The sequence below is a fragment of the Anguilla anguilla genome, chromosome 18 (genome assembly GCF_013347855.1).
Source record: "Anguilla anguilla isolate fAngAng1 chromosome 18, fAngAng1.pri, whole genome shotgun sequence".
Lineage (NCBI taxonomy): Eukaryota > Metazoa > Chordata > Actinopteri > Anguilliformes > Anguillidae > Anguilla > Anguilla anguilla.
In genome coordinates this window covers 17,394,572-17,410,507 of record NC_049218.1, presented here as the reverse complement: position 1 = coordinate 17,410,507, position 15,936 = coordinate 17,394,572, and positions in this window count along the sequence as shown.

The window sequence follows — 15,936 nt, the reverse complement described above, 5'->3', positions numbered from 1 at the left end:
CCTTTCATTTTCTGTGTCCCTGACTTTGTTTGTGTCTTGCCGTCTCTCTCGTCCTCTGCTCCCTGTTTTTTCTCCTGTTAGGAGACTCAAACAGCTCTCGCAGCAGCGCAATGATTCTATAACATTTTGACGAAACCACGCCAACCGTTCGTGACATGGCGTCCCGCTGCCACATCTCAGAAACCCAGGCGACTGTCTGTCACGTTTCAAAGATTGCACTCTAATCAGTTTTTTAGATAGCTGTATTCTTTGCGATCGTCGTCGTGTTGACCACGGTGATGGATTTGGAGGCCCTGTTAGCGCGCGGTTCAGAATGACGTCCAAGCCTCCTCCCCTGTTCCTTTTGCTTTTATTTCTCTCTGCCATGTGACGTGTGGCAACATGGGTCTGAGACATAACAAGAACAGGGTTATCGCCCAACACTGACAGGCCTCTGATTGCCTGGCAGTGCTGCATCGTTCAAAAGCAACCTTTCCACAAGCTTACAGCTACAGCTGCCTGTGAGATATCCAGGCTTCATTCATTCTTACCTGAGATAGCGATCCCCTTATTAAACCGTATCAGGTCTGCGGTGTTCACGTATAGTCGATTGGGCTGAATATTTCAGCGAAGGGGTCCACTGTGCCCTCCCCCCCTTCCCCATGCAGGAAGTATGGGACTTGGTGCCACAATTGCATCAAGAAGCAGAGGGCATCACATCTATCTCCTTTTTTTTTTTCTTAAAGCCTTTCATTTCCCCTGCACTGTTGTAATCGATATCAATGCAATATCAACACTTAATTGAGGGCCCTGTTTGCTGACATCCTCCAGCATTTATAACCTGGTCAACAATACCCAGTTTTTGGTCATTTAAAGTGAAATTACAGGCTAGTATCTTGTGACGCACCCCAAAAAAGCTTTCTCCTCAGAAGTGCAATAATTAATCAATCACCTTTAAAATAAAATGATTGTCTGGCTTAAGGGACTGTCTGAAGAAAAGAAGGTGAGAAGGCTCCGGGCTGCATGTCAAAGTGGTGCCTGAGGGCCCTTCATAATCCTGTCACACCTGGAGCTGTGTGCTGCCACACACCTGGAGCTCTTTATCGTCACACACCTGGATAGAGGTTTTGAGAAGCCTAATGGAACCCAAACACTCGAGGTCCAAGTGGGTACAGGACCAGAATTCCTGAGAACATGAAGAGTTTGGGTACATGTTTATGCCTCAGAGATCCAAACTCAGAAACCTGAAGCTATGTTCTAGACCTTCTTTTTCCGACTGCAAACTTTTGATACCTCTGAGAAAGTGTGTGCGTAAACAAATAAATGCTCACATTGAAAACATAAAGACTGGCCTTGTAAAGAGTTTATTTGGTGGAATGTTTTTGTGGAAAATAGACATTCTGATCTTGTGTTCCAATCATACTGGTGTGACTGTACACTTCAGTGACCACACTAGTGCTGTAACACCGGTGTGACCGTACACTTCAGTGACCACACTAGTGCTGTAACACCGGTGTGACCGTGCACTCCGAAGGTTTAAGACCTGCGCCATGAGATTGTAAGACTGTTGATTTACTGCACTGCTTTCACACATTGCTGTCGTGCATCAGTGGACAAAAGAGCTTCCTGTGGTACAGACACATCTGTCTCTGTCCATGTTAATACATTTTCATGGGCCATACTGAACATGTAAATCAGTTGAGGTAGGCAGATATTGATTCCATGGTGGCATGTTTGCATAAGCAAATACACGCTAGGCCTCGTCTGATTACACACATTCTGTTTAGCTTGGATTGAGGGTGTAGGGATTTGGGGGGGGGGGGGGGGGGTGTTAGAGTCTTTGGCTGTCCAGTGGCTCAATCCCAAAGGCTCTACATGGGGTTGACAGGAGCCGAGATTGAGATATTTCTTTTTTGGGAGAAAGTATTGATTCCTTTTCATTATTTTTTTCTTACCCCCATAATGGCTTTGTTATTTTTTGTTGCCACAGGGCCTACAATTATACAAGCTACAATTATAACATGCTCCTTTCTCTATAGCATGTTTTATTTAAACAAAAACAGGCACACTGAAAACAAATGGACCTTTGGTCGTCGTAAACATACTTTTCTTTTTAATAATGCCTTGCCTTGACATTTCAGATTATCCCAAATTTTTCCCACAATTTTCCACCTTTTTCTGTTAGATGTGGGTCCAATTCCTTTCTATGGTGCAGTTGACCCCCCAAAATAGCAAACCTGCCAATCAGTTTTGGAATGAGAATTAGACCCAAGGACTTTACACAGTCCTTGCATGTGCACCTTCCCTCAGAGAGGTGTTAATTGGGTAGACTTTCCACTTTCCAGATTCTCCGTTACAGTTCCAGACCGACAGCAGAGTAACTGGCCTACAGGAGACAATGCAGAACAGAACAGAGGCAGGCAAAACAATCAAGTTCATTGTTCCCTGCTGGGAAATTAATTTCTCAGCAGATACAAAGATTCATTGAGAACTGAACATTGACAACATTAAGGCAAACACATATAATAGAAACTTTTATGTTTTGTTTGCGTGTGTGCATGCGCGTGTGTGTATGTGTGTGTGTGTACATTGCCCTGCCTTTCTACACTCCTGAAGGCCTTTGGTATGCTTCCTGTCCTAGAGAATAGCAGAGCACCAAGGACAGATATCTCTCCAGATTAGAACTTTACAACTCTGCAATTTATTGATTCACCAGGGGGACAGGGCAACCCCCCATCCCCACACACCTCCGCTGCCACTCCGGTTTTATTAGCACCCAGAACTCCCTGAAGCGAGCACTCGCGTGCCCCCCCCGCTCCCCGGCCATCGCCCGGTCACTTCGGCCCGGTTATGTCCCCTGAATAAGCATGAGGGGGATATTTATGAGCCGGCACCGCGGTGTCTGGGCCCGGCGGCTGCGCATCAATGACATTTCCCCTTCCACCTGGGGAGGAATTATCCCGAGCGGAGATATGAAAATCTGCTGAAATGCGCACAAATGATAAATAAATGAAAAAAGCTGATAACGCCTGCGCCGCAGACACAATCATATCAGATTTATGACAGGCGCACACTTTCCCCAGACAAAAACGCAATGAACACCAACCCCCCTCGCCCCCCCCTCCCCACCGGCCCCCCCATGGTTTTAATAAGGAGTGCTTGTTTGAATTGCATTCAAAAGGCCATAAATCTAATTCCTCTTATCGGCCTTGCCTAAAGCCTGCACTGCGGGGATACTGAGAGCGTCTCTCTGATTGAGATTTAGTCCCTTATAAACTTTGTAGGAGCAGAGGGATCATATCTCCAGTTTCCTCCTTGTTAGTCGGAATAATGCTGGAACTCGTGAAGGTTGCGAACGAGAGCGATGGCATACAGGTGCTGCAATGTGCATTTGGGCATACGCTATGAGCACACGGCGAGATTAGATTTCTACCCTAGACTGTCAATAAACTTTGATTTGACTGCAATCCCAGCAGGATGAAAAATAATAATAATAAATAGAAAAAGAAAAAAAAATGCCAGTGAACCACTTTAAAATGATGTTTCATTTTGGTCTCTAGCATTGAATTGGAGTTTCTGAGCAGTCAATGAGCCGCTCACTGAGGTAATATTAACCTGACGGCTACAGCCACGCATAACATTTATTTTGTTAATGTTTAGCTAGTACCTCCAGTCTCAACCGAATGTAAAACAGCTGGTGGAGAAAGAATTGTGCCGCGGTTCTGCAGCGAAGCCCTCATTCATCCATTTGTTCACATATTATGTGGGCATTCCAAATACTCAGCTGTGTGCTGTTAAACACTGAACACTGTGCGTGTTCGTGCTGAAACATTTCATTTTCAAAATTTTTGTGCGAAAATATGAAAGGGTACGGTGCTATAGCCATGGATGTTCTGAACCGAAATATATCAGCTGGAGGTGTTGTCACAAAGCAGAACCTCCTGTTGTTAGAGAGAGGAGGTAATGATCTTGGTTAATTTATAGACTCTGTGGTTTGTCAATCAGAAAGTGTAAATGGCGAAAAAATGCATTTCGGCCTCTTGGAAAGGCGAGGACCAATCGGTCAGTAACTGTCTTCTGTGGTTAGCGGGCGAAGCCACGTGCGGTTAGGTTTTTGTCTGTGCCAGCGGGTCGCCTGGTTTTCCTGGCAAAGGGCAGGACTAATGCGGCACGTCTCTCGGTGCTGTGTGATTAGCCGAATGCGGCGTTCTGAATTCCAATAAGGGCGTTTCTGCAGGCTTTGAGATAATTAGCAGCACTGTGATTAATCATAAGTGATTAAGATAATTGCGCGCTCCTGTAATGTTAAATAATTGATGTGTACTCTATGGCTGTGTTTGCATCAAATGAACATACAGAGTTCATTAAGTCGTTTCAGTAAAATCACTCTGCTTGGCACAAGGTCATGCTTTACTTTGCTCTCGCCCATTTTCAGATTAATGTAGTTCATGGGGATGCATAGTTATGAAAATTAACAACAGTAAATAAATAATATGTACAAACTATAAACGGTTATTTGAAGTAGCGAAAGCAAAACAAAAACAACAAAACCTTGAATCTGGGTAAGGCATGTTTATTCGGATCTCATGCTAAAAGATTCACATTACCATTATTAATACCAGTAAAAGAAGCCTTTTTTCTGTGGTCTTGCAAATTGTTCGTGTGCCTTACCCTGAATCTTGAAGTCTGTAGGGGGAAGAGTGCTAAAGACGTGAGCTGGCAGCATTAGCTGTGGCCTCCCTTTCTCTCTTACAGAATCAGCTCTCTGTTTCAGACATTGAAAGCTGTCCTGCCATTCTCTTCACCAGAGCGATTCACACCATAATGCGGTCGGATTGGGTTCAGCTCAGGTCCCGGGTAACATCGACCGTCACTTCCCATAATGCAAAGTGACGTCCGTGTCCACGACGTGCACACCACGGACGAGGTTATGATTCGCGCCCCCGTGACAAAAGGAGGAAGCCTTGGAAATTCTTCCGCAGCCCCTGCGCTTCAGGGATAATTTGACAACTGTAATTTGATTGACAGTTCACTTCAACGATGAATTAGGTTTAACAGGGACTCAATATTGAGTTGGGGTGCTGCTTTGCGCAGGGGGGAAGAATGTATCTTGACGCCATGGGCTGCTGAGTCTCACACAGACGCTATACACTGGACTGGCTGTGGGGGCCATGAAAGATTATCCACTTTGTAAATAAATCACTTTGAGTCGCAGTAAACGCTCCGCGCCCCATCATCTTTTTGCAGTTAACGCAACTCTGTAAAAAAAATGCGCGCACGCACCGTAAACATTTTCAGCTGGCACTTTACAATGATGTGATTGATTAAGACAAACGGCCGCCCCTTCTCCTCCCGGCTAAGAGAGCCGTGGGCTTTCCCTCCAGCAGGAGACGCCAGTGACCCTGAAAGGGATTTTCCACAGACGCTTGGCTTCATTCTTGCAGTTGATTGGTGCGTTGACGCGGGCATGGCGTTTGTCACAAAGCTGTCTGTAGATGGATATGCCAGAGGGGGGACAGCGCAGGGTTTGCAGGGTGAATGGACACCATTGGTCCATATGGTCGGTGTGTTTGTTGTCTGCTTGCCTCCTCCTGTGACTACAACAGGAGCTGACAGGGTGAGGCCGCCCTATAAGATCAGACATCCTGCGTCAATCACCGATGGGGCAGTTGGACAGTTCAGGAAATAGGAGCAGACAGCTGGCAGACTGGTGACATCCGGCGCAAACGCTTCGAGCGGCGGTGAACGCACCCGGGTGGTGACGGAGTCACATGACTGCGGAGGAAAAGCGGCCTCTCGTTTCCACGCCGATGCTTGGCAGCCAGTCTTTAAGCTTGACATCATTCAGCTACCCTTCCAGCTCTTCCAAAGATGCTATTCAAGGAACATGATGCAATTGAGAGACAGTATACTTACCAATAATCATGCCACCGGGGTTTCCAGAATCCATGAGGAATCATCAGTGGTTCAACAGTTGCTTGCACGTGTTCCCAGACAGGCAGCAGGGCCATACATGCACACCAATCATGAATCCCCTGCAAGGGGTCAAAGGCCACTTACTCTGAGTGAAGAAAATCTGTCATGTGCACACTGCTCCATCCTCATATTAGCATCTCTCATATCAGAATTTAGAAGAGCTGTCACACTGTGGTATTCTGGGGTTGTTGAAACAAATCAGAACTGAACTCCTGCGGTCTTGGAGCGTGGACACGCGTGGCGTTGCCTGTGCCACGCCAGCCTGATTAAGATATAGACTGCCTGTCGGATTTCTCTTGCTGGCTGGTGAAATTAGTCCATCCAATTTGTCATGTGTCAATGCAGAGTGACATTTCCTTTCATCATCACCATGGCAACTAAGAATCTTTGTCCCTGACAGCTCTTCCCCAGGGCTGCCACTCAAGGGAAAGTTATCCTGGAGATGGCAAAACCAGGCAGTCGTTCTTCTTGGGCTGAAACTTAGACATTCTACCTTGCACCTGGCCGTCCTTTAAATCCCCTGGCTATCAATCAACCACTTTATGGGCTACACTTCATACATGAACATACAGGCACTTGTGAGGCACTTACGGCATGCTAAAGATCATGCTTTCATCTTATCTTCAGTATTTCATATAAAACATGATGGTCTCTCGCAGGCTTTCTCTTGTTAATACTGCATGTGCACTACATATGGCTATCTCTTATTTTTTTCTGTTAGTACATTTACAAAGTTATAAAATGTTCATGTGTGTGATTTGCACATCTGACCAATTTCCGTTTTCATAGGTACATGGATCTGATAGGAGACCCCGCTGAAGAGCATAGGATGTGGGTTTACATAATGTTATATAATGTTTTTCATGTTCAGATGTATGCAGTTGTTCTGGCTCATCTCCTCATAATAAGTATGCGTTTAATGCTCACAGTAATGCCCTCTATACCACTGCTTCTTGTACTGTGGGACTCCATTTCAGTGTTTCTTCATCACCGTCATCATCATCATCATATCATGTCATAAGTTTAAGGTTTTGTTTTTGGAAGTAAATACAAAGTGACTTAATACACAGTATGTTGGTTATATTTGTACATATGTGATGCATATTACAACAAACAATATATAAACAGTATACAGTATATAGTATACTATATGGATGTAATGTTGCCAAATCCCTGGTTAAGGAGACTCCCTTTCCAAACTAGGCTTGGAAAAACAGCTGCATATTTACAGAAACAAGATTGTGTAAATATGCAGTGGGCCAGCAAAATGCTAGGATTTGAACCTGCAGCATTCTGGTTCTAAGCTCAGCCCCTAGCAACATCTTTGTAGCAACGATGGTCGGTCGGTGGATTTTACAGTGAACTTTGGAGATGAGACTCAAAATTGTGCAAGCCAAGTGTTTTATTTACAAAAGTGCCCCCAACTATTGAACAAATATTTATATACATATACAAAGCAAAATAATCTGCACATAAATTATACCCATGTAATCACACACAGCCACTCTACTCACAGATAAAGACCTGCTTATATACTACACATTATCCGGACTATACCATTTCCATAAAATATTCAATTACCTTAGAAGAAATTACAGTATATTTTTATACATAGAAATTATTATACATGTATTAATCAGTTGCTACTTTATATCTAATAATCGCATATCTAATCAGGTACTAGAAAATATTACCAAATACACTTTATGGTCTCCCCCTGTCTAAAATAGACAATTCTTCTTGTCCAGCGCTTCTAATAAAATTGCACAAAATCGTGATGTCCAGATGACGTCTTTCCAGTTTGAAAATGGAACAAACGGAATAAACAACGATTAGTAGCAACTCCTAACATTGTGTTTATTGAACATTGTATGCTAATGTTTGAAACCAGATATCTATGTTTAAGTTACTTGCAGTACATTATGGTTGTGAACAGATGTACAGTAGTGAATGTGTTTGAGTTGGCAAGCCGGCAAACATTAATGGTGTGCACTAGCTACATTTATGGAAGCGGCTTACTCATGCCAAACAACCGCTACCATAAGCAGACACAGTTAAAACCCGATCACTTAAAAAAACTGTGTCCTAGCAGGAACGGAGGGTTCGCTCCGTTACAATCTTCACGACTAGGGCCATCTGGGTTTGCCTGTAATGATGGCTGTTTTTGTCATTTTGGATACTAATTGTTCTTGGCCTGCGGTAAGTTTGACAGCAAGACGTATCCGCGCTTTGCACCTGTCTGTGGATATTTCCGCTGCCTGGTGCTCAATATAGATTCTCAGGCCTGATCTCACCTACTGTAAACTCCATTAAAATAATGAACCTGCAATATGTTATGATTTGCAGTTTTGGGAATGAAAGGGCTCTGCTTAGTTGCCATGTAAGCTGGATTGTCTTGCACTCTCGCTACCTGCGTCGAAGCACAAGCACTTGAGTAATCAATTCTGTAATTGAGCACATATCCAAAACCCAGATAGCAGTCCACATATGTTGCCAACAAATGGGCTTGATGTGCTATAATGGCACAATGTTTTATGTTCTGAGTGGCCATCCCTCACAATTAATTGGTTACATACATGCACATTGACATACGAATCTCAGAGGCCCATCAGTCCCCTGTCCTACAACGAGCTGAATTCATTTTAAATTCAATTAGTTGTTCTTTTTCAATGAATTCATTACAGATTTAATCAGACTTAATCACACTGAGTTGATGACACTCTGCGTAATGTTCTTAGTCTATCTTCATTGATTTCCAGTGGAATCACAAGTTGGGGGGGTTGGGGGGAGTTGCATGCATGTCTGAGGAGGGACACTAAGTCCTTCCAGTGATTCAATGGGCCATTACCTGACACTCCATGTGGTGGAACCTGTATGATTTCACACATGCTCAGATTATTGTCTTGTGCTCAGTTGTTGCTCCTATACAAATTCTCTAAATCAGTTTGATGGTCTTGTGATTGTTCCTTTCTACAATCACTTCCAATCTATAAACCTACTGAATGCAGCTCTCTGCTTTATTTTTGAAAGTTGCTCTGGATGCTGTGTAACTCTATATTCTCATAATGGGCACCACTTATGTAGGTGTAGCACAATTAGAAATCAGTCTCAAAATTGCAGTTATCTAGAATACGCGACCATAATTTGGAACTTCAATTTATAATTGCAATGAGAAATATTAATAATCAAATATAATTAAGTAAAAAATTTAGGAGAACCTGAAGGATATAGTTCTGTCAGGACCACTGTCATCAAAGTAGAACTTTATTGACAATAAAGGCAATACAGTTATGTTTGGCGGTATGGCTCTGTTCTGGAGCTCTCCCGCCAACCACGCAGCTCGCGTGGATAAGGCCGGGAGGCCAGCAGCCAAACCCCCCTAGAGGGGTACACACAGAACAGATCCAGCAGCAAAGCAAGTTCTTAACACATAGGGATGGAGCAATACAAATTCTTAACACAGGAATGGAGAAATGCTAATTCTTGACGCATGGGGATGGAGCTGGGGTGGTGGAGGGGATTTACGAAGCAACGTGCAGCGCTTGCATGCAGGAGGAGCAGCCGAATGAGTAGAGGGAGGCTGTTTAAGTAGACTGCCCTGTTAGTGAATGTACTGTGATAGGCGGACATCACTCAGCTGAGCCATCAGCTGATTCAGCCGGAGCGTTTGACTCTCGTGGCCTGCCAGAACTACCCGATGCTCCATTTCTTGGGTAGATTAATTTGACACAGATTGTCAAGTTCTCGCAACATCAAAAGAGACACAGGTTTAATAAAATCATTGAACTATACTAAATATGGAAAGGCAGGAGGGCTTCTGTGTGTGTATGTGTGTACATGTGTATGATTGGTTATTGCACCATGTTCCTTGTCCTTCCGGTCGCTTCGCTGGCTTGCCTCGCATCACCAGATATCCCAGCATGCCTTGTGGACACAAAGAATCGGCTCTCTTTGAAAATGAATGCAGGTGATTAAAATGTTCTTCTCATCGGTGGATGTGTGGCTTTACCCTGAAGATTGAGACCTCTGCGCACACAGATACATCTTTAGATGCACGTCATTTTCTTAAAGAGACACTATAAGGACTTATTATTTGTATAAAGACTGTACTGACTGACCCGAGGGCTAGAAATAGCTAAGTAAGTAAAATAAGTATTGTACCTTACTGAACATGTGTTTAGCAGTTTGGATAAAAGCGTCTGCCAAATAAATGTAATGGGTACCTACAGCTTAAAGGATGCAAATGTGATAGTCTTCTCCCAAGTTCCTCTTAGTCCATTCCCCAGTTGAAATCAGTCCCTAATATACATTACCTGGATTACTTTAAGCCTAAATGTTCCTTGTTTGGGATACTTTAATTTTAGTCTTGTTACCTTAATTTTGTATTGTATTAATAGTACAGTTAATGCAGTAAATGCTCAACATGTATTAACTGCAGTACACTTCCTAAAAACTCTTTCATTTTTAGTTCATAAATATTATAAATAGTATATTTTGATGAAGGTTCAAAGCTGATAATATAAGGCCACAATATTCTGTACATAGTGTAGCTTTTTGTGCAGTTTTCTGTTTAGTTTGACATTTTTATTTTCTGCTTTGATTATTGAATTGTGAACAGGGTGTATGGCATTTTTACAGCAATTTCATTTAATGAAATGTCCTATACAAATTAAGTATAATAATAATTGTTATTAATATTATTATTAATTTTTATTCACAAGTGTACTGTTAAATAAGTGTTACTATGTAGTTGCCTCTAAAATAGGGTGAACCAAGGCCATTATAGTCCTGGCACACAAATTCAAACAATTTCAATAATAGCCAATAATGACAACATAGATGCCCAGAAACATTGATTTTCTTTGGCAGAAGGTTTGTAAATTAGAATATAATTTAGCTTTTATGTCCCTCTGCCAGAAAACCTTTTTCCTTCTCTTAATTTATTTGCTTTGTACATGCCCTCTGTGTCTTGGCTTACACTTGGTGCTTTGTCCATCTTTACACCTGCATATTTTAGTGAAGGTGAAATGAGAGTGTTATGTCGAAGATGGCGTATGTATGTTCATGTTGGCAACTGTGCGTTCACGTGCATGGGCACGTGTATATACGCGTGGGTACGTGTGCACGTCTCGCATGACCATGCAGTATATTTGAATCCTGTGCATTAGGGTTAGATTCTGTGTGTCTATGATACTGGCGGTGCACGGACCCTTTGCATTTCCTGTGTTGCCCGTGTTTCAGACTGTGCTTCTGTCAGGCCGCTGAGTAATGGGATCTTTACACAGACATGCCTGCACAGAAAGACTTGACCCCGTGAGAGTGGGTCTATTTTAGTGACTGCCTCTCTCTGCAGCTGGCTGGATGAGTATTAAATCTGGGAGCACCCAAAATGTATTTCCTCAGCGTGAGAGAACATATTTACTGTTTTCAATTATTCTGCTGCTATAAAACCTGACCTCCCAGATCTGCCTCTCCTGCACTGATATATAATCCTTAAGGAGAGAGCCCGGTACAAGCTGGGGTTATATGCACATGTGTGTGTGCGTGCGTGCGTGCATTTTCCTGTTTTCCTCTGTAGGAGGTGCCCTGTAGAAAACTTGATTTGTTGACATGGATTTTAAATGACAATGTGGCTGCTAATGCTGGTGGGTCACAGTCAAACATTATAATGAGCAGAAGCTGAAGAAAATATTTTCTATGGTACGACATTGCTTTTTCTATGGTGCGACAATACATACAATGTTCTTTCTTTTTTTCTGTCTGTCTGTCTGTCTGTCAATCAGCCCAGCACAGAGAGGGAATTAATTTATTTCAGCAGGTAGAGCGTGGAAATCGGTGTGTTCCAACCGTCTGGCACAGGGATGTAGTTCATTCCTACGTATTTGATTTCAAAATCAAATGCTGAAGGATTCTTATGTTATTCTGAATTCTCTACTAGCTGAAGATCAATCAGAGAATTCTATATGGAGCGTGTAAATAGACAGATTATAAATTCATTTTATAATTTCAGGATTTTGTGCACTGATTATTATTATAAAGTGTGCATGTAGTTCACAAACTGTTTCAGGACTGTTTATGCAATCTATGCAACAATGAACAACAAAAATCATATCTAACCCCAACAAACTATTGCCTAAATAACATGGTCCAAATCAGTGAAATGGATGGCATTCATATGATGAGTTAAATACAATTATTGCAAACTTCTGTGACTACAGAAACCATTTTTAAAAAAATTAATTTTAGTTCACAATCATTTTCTGTACGTGGTTCTTGTTCTCATCCAGTGATCATCGACAATTTCAGATTTATATTAAGGTTGCTTGTGTTATCGGCTGAAAATGAGGAGCTGGGTCTAGTCTTATTGGAAACTTTTTTGTGTGCTCATTCTTGCATGCATGTTCATAAAACACGATCTAATTGTTTACCAGTTTTAAAGCACCTTCCAAACACAAGTGCCTATTGTCAAGAATTTAATCACAGGAGAATCAAAACGACCAGGCATAATTAATTTCCTTGCTCTTAGGAAAGTCTGAGTAATGTTGAAATCGCAAATTTTAATGAAAATGTAATGGCAAGGCTCTAGCAAGGCTTGAACTCTGGTCTCCAGGGGAGTGACTGCTACGCTAACCACTACACTAAAGATGAATTCACTGCTAGCTGATTTATACTTTGTTACATGACCCTTCTGACTAGTGTCGTGCAGCAAAAATGTCACAGAATGTTTTTGCATTTATACTTCCTGCAGAGGGTTCTGTTGTCTCTATGGTAACAAGATGCCAAACTACTGATGTTTACACATTTGTGAAAACATAGTGGTGCCCGATGAAATATTGAGAAGTAGAGGAGGTAGAAATTTAAATTCTACTTTCGTCAACAAAAAAAAAAAAAAAAAAAAATGATGTTAATGGAAAAAGGTGATCTGCCAATCACATAAACCACACGAGGGAAAAACCAGCAGAGCCTTGTTAAGCAGATATTGGGATGGTACGCCATCCTGCCAAGTTACGGTTTGGTGGGGTGACATGTCCCATAACTATACAGCACCAAGCACTTTTCAGGGTTTCCTACAATATATACAAATGTAACTATAGGCAACCCGGAGGGAAAAATCAGAGTAAAAATTGTTACTGAAGCAGCAGCTGAGATAACTATGAGAAAACATGCTAAACATCTAGCTGGGTTTGAATAGAGGTGCAATGTACATAGGCCATTAGCACTTTTGCCACCTTGCACTAAATCAATGAGTACACATTAATTTTTTCAGCATTAGTGAGCACATATTTTAAAGCTCTCTTGCTTCCATATACTGTAAGAGTGTCTCTTGCACACACACAGAAGGCAAAAGCCTGACATTGTTCCCTAATAATCTCACAGGCCTGCTGTCAAATGGAGCCTTGGAGGCCTGTGTCACCATGGATACCAGAGCCCCTCTCTGGCTGTCTGACTGTGCAGTATAGTAGCAGAATAAACTCCAAAATTACCCCTGCAAACCCCCCCCCCCCACCCCCCACCAAAGCTGACCTCGGATTGTCACGTCCCAACACCAGCTAAGTACACAGGCATAAAACCAGCAGTCGCCAGCACTCTGTCCATCTGTCTGTATCTTTCTGCCTCACAGGCTGCTCCTACCCCTCCATTTTATCCCCCCATAGAATTACTCTGCTCTGTATACATACCTGTATGAAAACAATAGAGTGAGAAAAAATCCCAGTGGAGCTGACCGCAAGTATTCAGTGATAAATAATAAATGTAGGAATCCATCAGTTCATCAAAACAGAAGTTGGCATGCATGCACATTCACAAACAAATACACATACTGTATATACACACAATAGAATACAGCACAACACAAGAAATATTTAATGCAGTGCCTTCACTCCCTGTGGATCCTCAAAGGCTCTCTGCAAAAAAGGGTCGTTCGCCTACCCTTAGAGATGTGCCTCCATCTTGGTTTAAGAACGTCAGTACAGTCTGTGTGCAGTACAGTCTGAGTGCAGTCTAAATCTCAGAGTAAATTTGGCAGAACCTTTTCACTGGAGTTGGCCTTGGTAAATGAATGATCAATGGTATTCAAGCAAGTTCCAGAGGCCATTACCAACTTGGCATCTTTGATGTGGAAGGTATGAGTTTGCGGTGTGAGGTGTAACAAGGTAGAAGGACTAGGATCGGATCCAATTCAGGCCATGAGTGGCTCTGTGTATTCGGAGAAGAATCTTAAAATCAATTGAGGAGGAAGCTATGAACCACAATGAGCATGAAACAAGGGGAGATGCAGTCCTGATCTTGATGAAGGAAGACAAATCTGGGCTTACAGAAGATTTAGACAGCAGACCGATGAAAATGGCTATAAAAAAATCATAATCTCTGAAATTAATAAACGAAAGCACGGATGGCCATAGAGAAGGATCTGTCTTCAGGCGTAAATCTGATGTTTTTTCATCTCGGGGCGAAAAGGATGAAGGATATTGAAAGAGGCTTTGAACGTTGATCTGGTTGGCTTCTAACTTGCCTTTAAGCTCACTACAGCTGTGTCTGGCCTCTAGGGCTGGGATTTCACAGCCGAAAGCCAAAATGTGCTTGAGCATATAATATAGAACATAGCCACAAACATTTTCCGATATTGTTCTTTTTAAAATATCTAATGAAATGCGAGACTGAACTAACAAAAGAAAAATATGCTAGTTTTTGGAAACTTAATAATTCATGATTCCTGTTATTCATGATTGTTTTAACTGGGAATCAATGAATAATTTTGAATGAGCCAAATATTTTCTACCTTGATTTTCATCAATTTTTAATGGGTTTTCTGACGTTTTCAAAGGTATCTTCACGGCTGCGTTCAGCAGCTTGAAGAACGGTTAGTACATGGGTTTGATTTGGAATGAGCCAAATATTTTCTATAGTAGCATGTGTACCTGTGGCCAATTGAAAAATGTGCAATTAATGCATATTTTTTCAGGGAACTTTTCTTTCAGTATTTTTTAAAATGACCACAAACATATTATTTTGATTTGTATTGTTTCATTCATGATATTTACTTTGTTTTTCATCAGTTTTAAATGGGTTTTCTGAAGTTTTCAAAGGTGTCTGTGGCTTCAATTAGGGTTAAGGGCTCAAACTAAGGCTATGGTACAGTAAATCGGTAAATCACGGCTGCGTTCAGCAGCTTGAGAAACAGTTAGTACATGGGTTTCTTAAGTAGAGCAGTGAGTTACAGATTGATGAATGGATTTGTGGCCCGAGAAAACAAAAGAAATGAAAAAGAAAATGAGCGTGGAGGCCTGAGGGAGTTCACATAATCTTAGCAAGGGACGTTGATATCTCATAGTAATGGCTTCACCCATTTCCTGTCACTTTCATCTCTTCAGGCTACGGTTTCTGACGCGGAGTCAAGAGGAAACTCATCCAACTTCATGCATGAATTTCACACCATCTAACAGAGCTTAATGACTAACTCTGCTAAATGGTGGGAGGATACTCTGTGAACCCAACATATTTTGAGTGGAACTGTAAGATTATCTAAAATTTAGCCTTTTTCATTATTAGTTGTTTAAAATCTTATTTTTAATTAGATTTTTACCCACGTAAATAGTGCAGTCATTGCAGCATTCTTATCAATGATTCAAAGTAGAAGTTGTACTTCATATAAAATTGAAAACTAATATCTGCCAAAGGCAATAAATTCTCAACAGATTTGATACCCGAGAATGAAAATGGAACATTTCAAAAATATATTTTAAAGAGTTAATTTTCCACATTGACAGAATAGATAGACAGAACAAGGCAGTAATTGAATACAATGAAATTTCCTTAAATGCATTTATGCTCTCTAGGAAATAGAGTTCCCTTTTCCCAGGCAGGTATATGAATAGCATTCAGTGCTGTACAATCAGGCTGGTAGGAAATGGTTTGGATTTTCAGAAGTAAAGAGGTTAAGCCATTGTGCACAATAGGAAAACAAGAGGAAGCAAGCCTTAT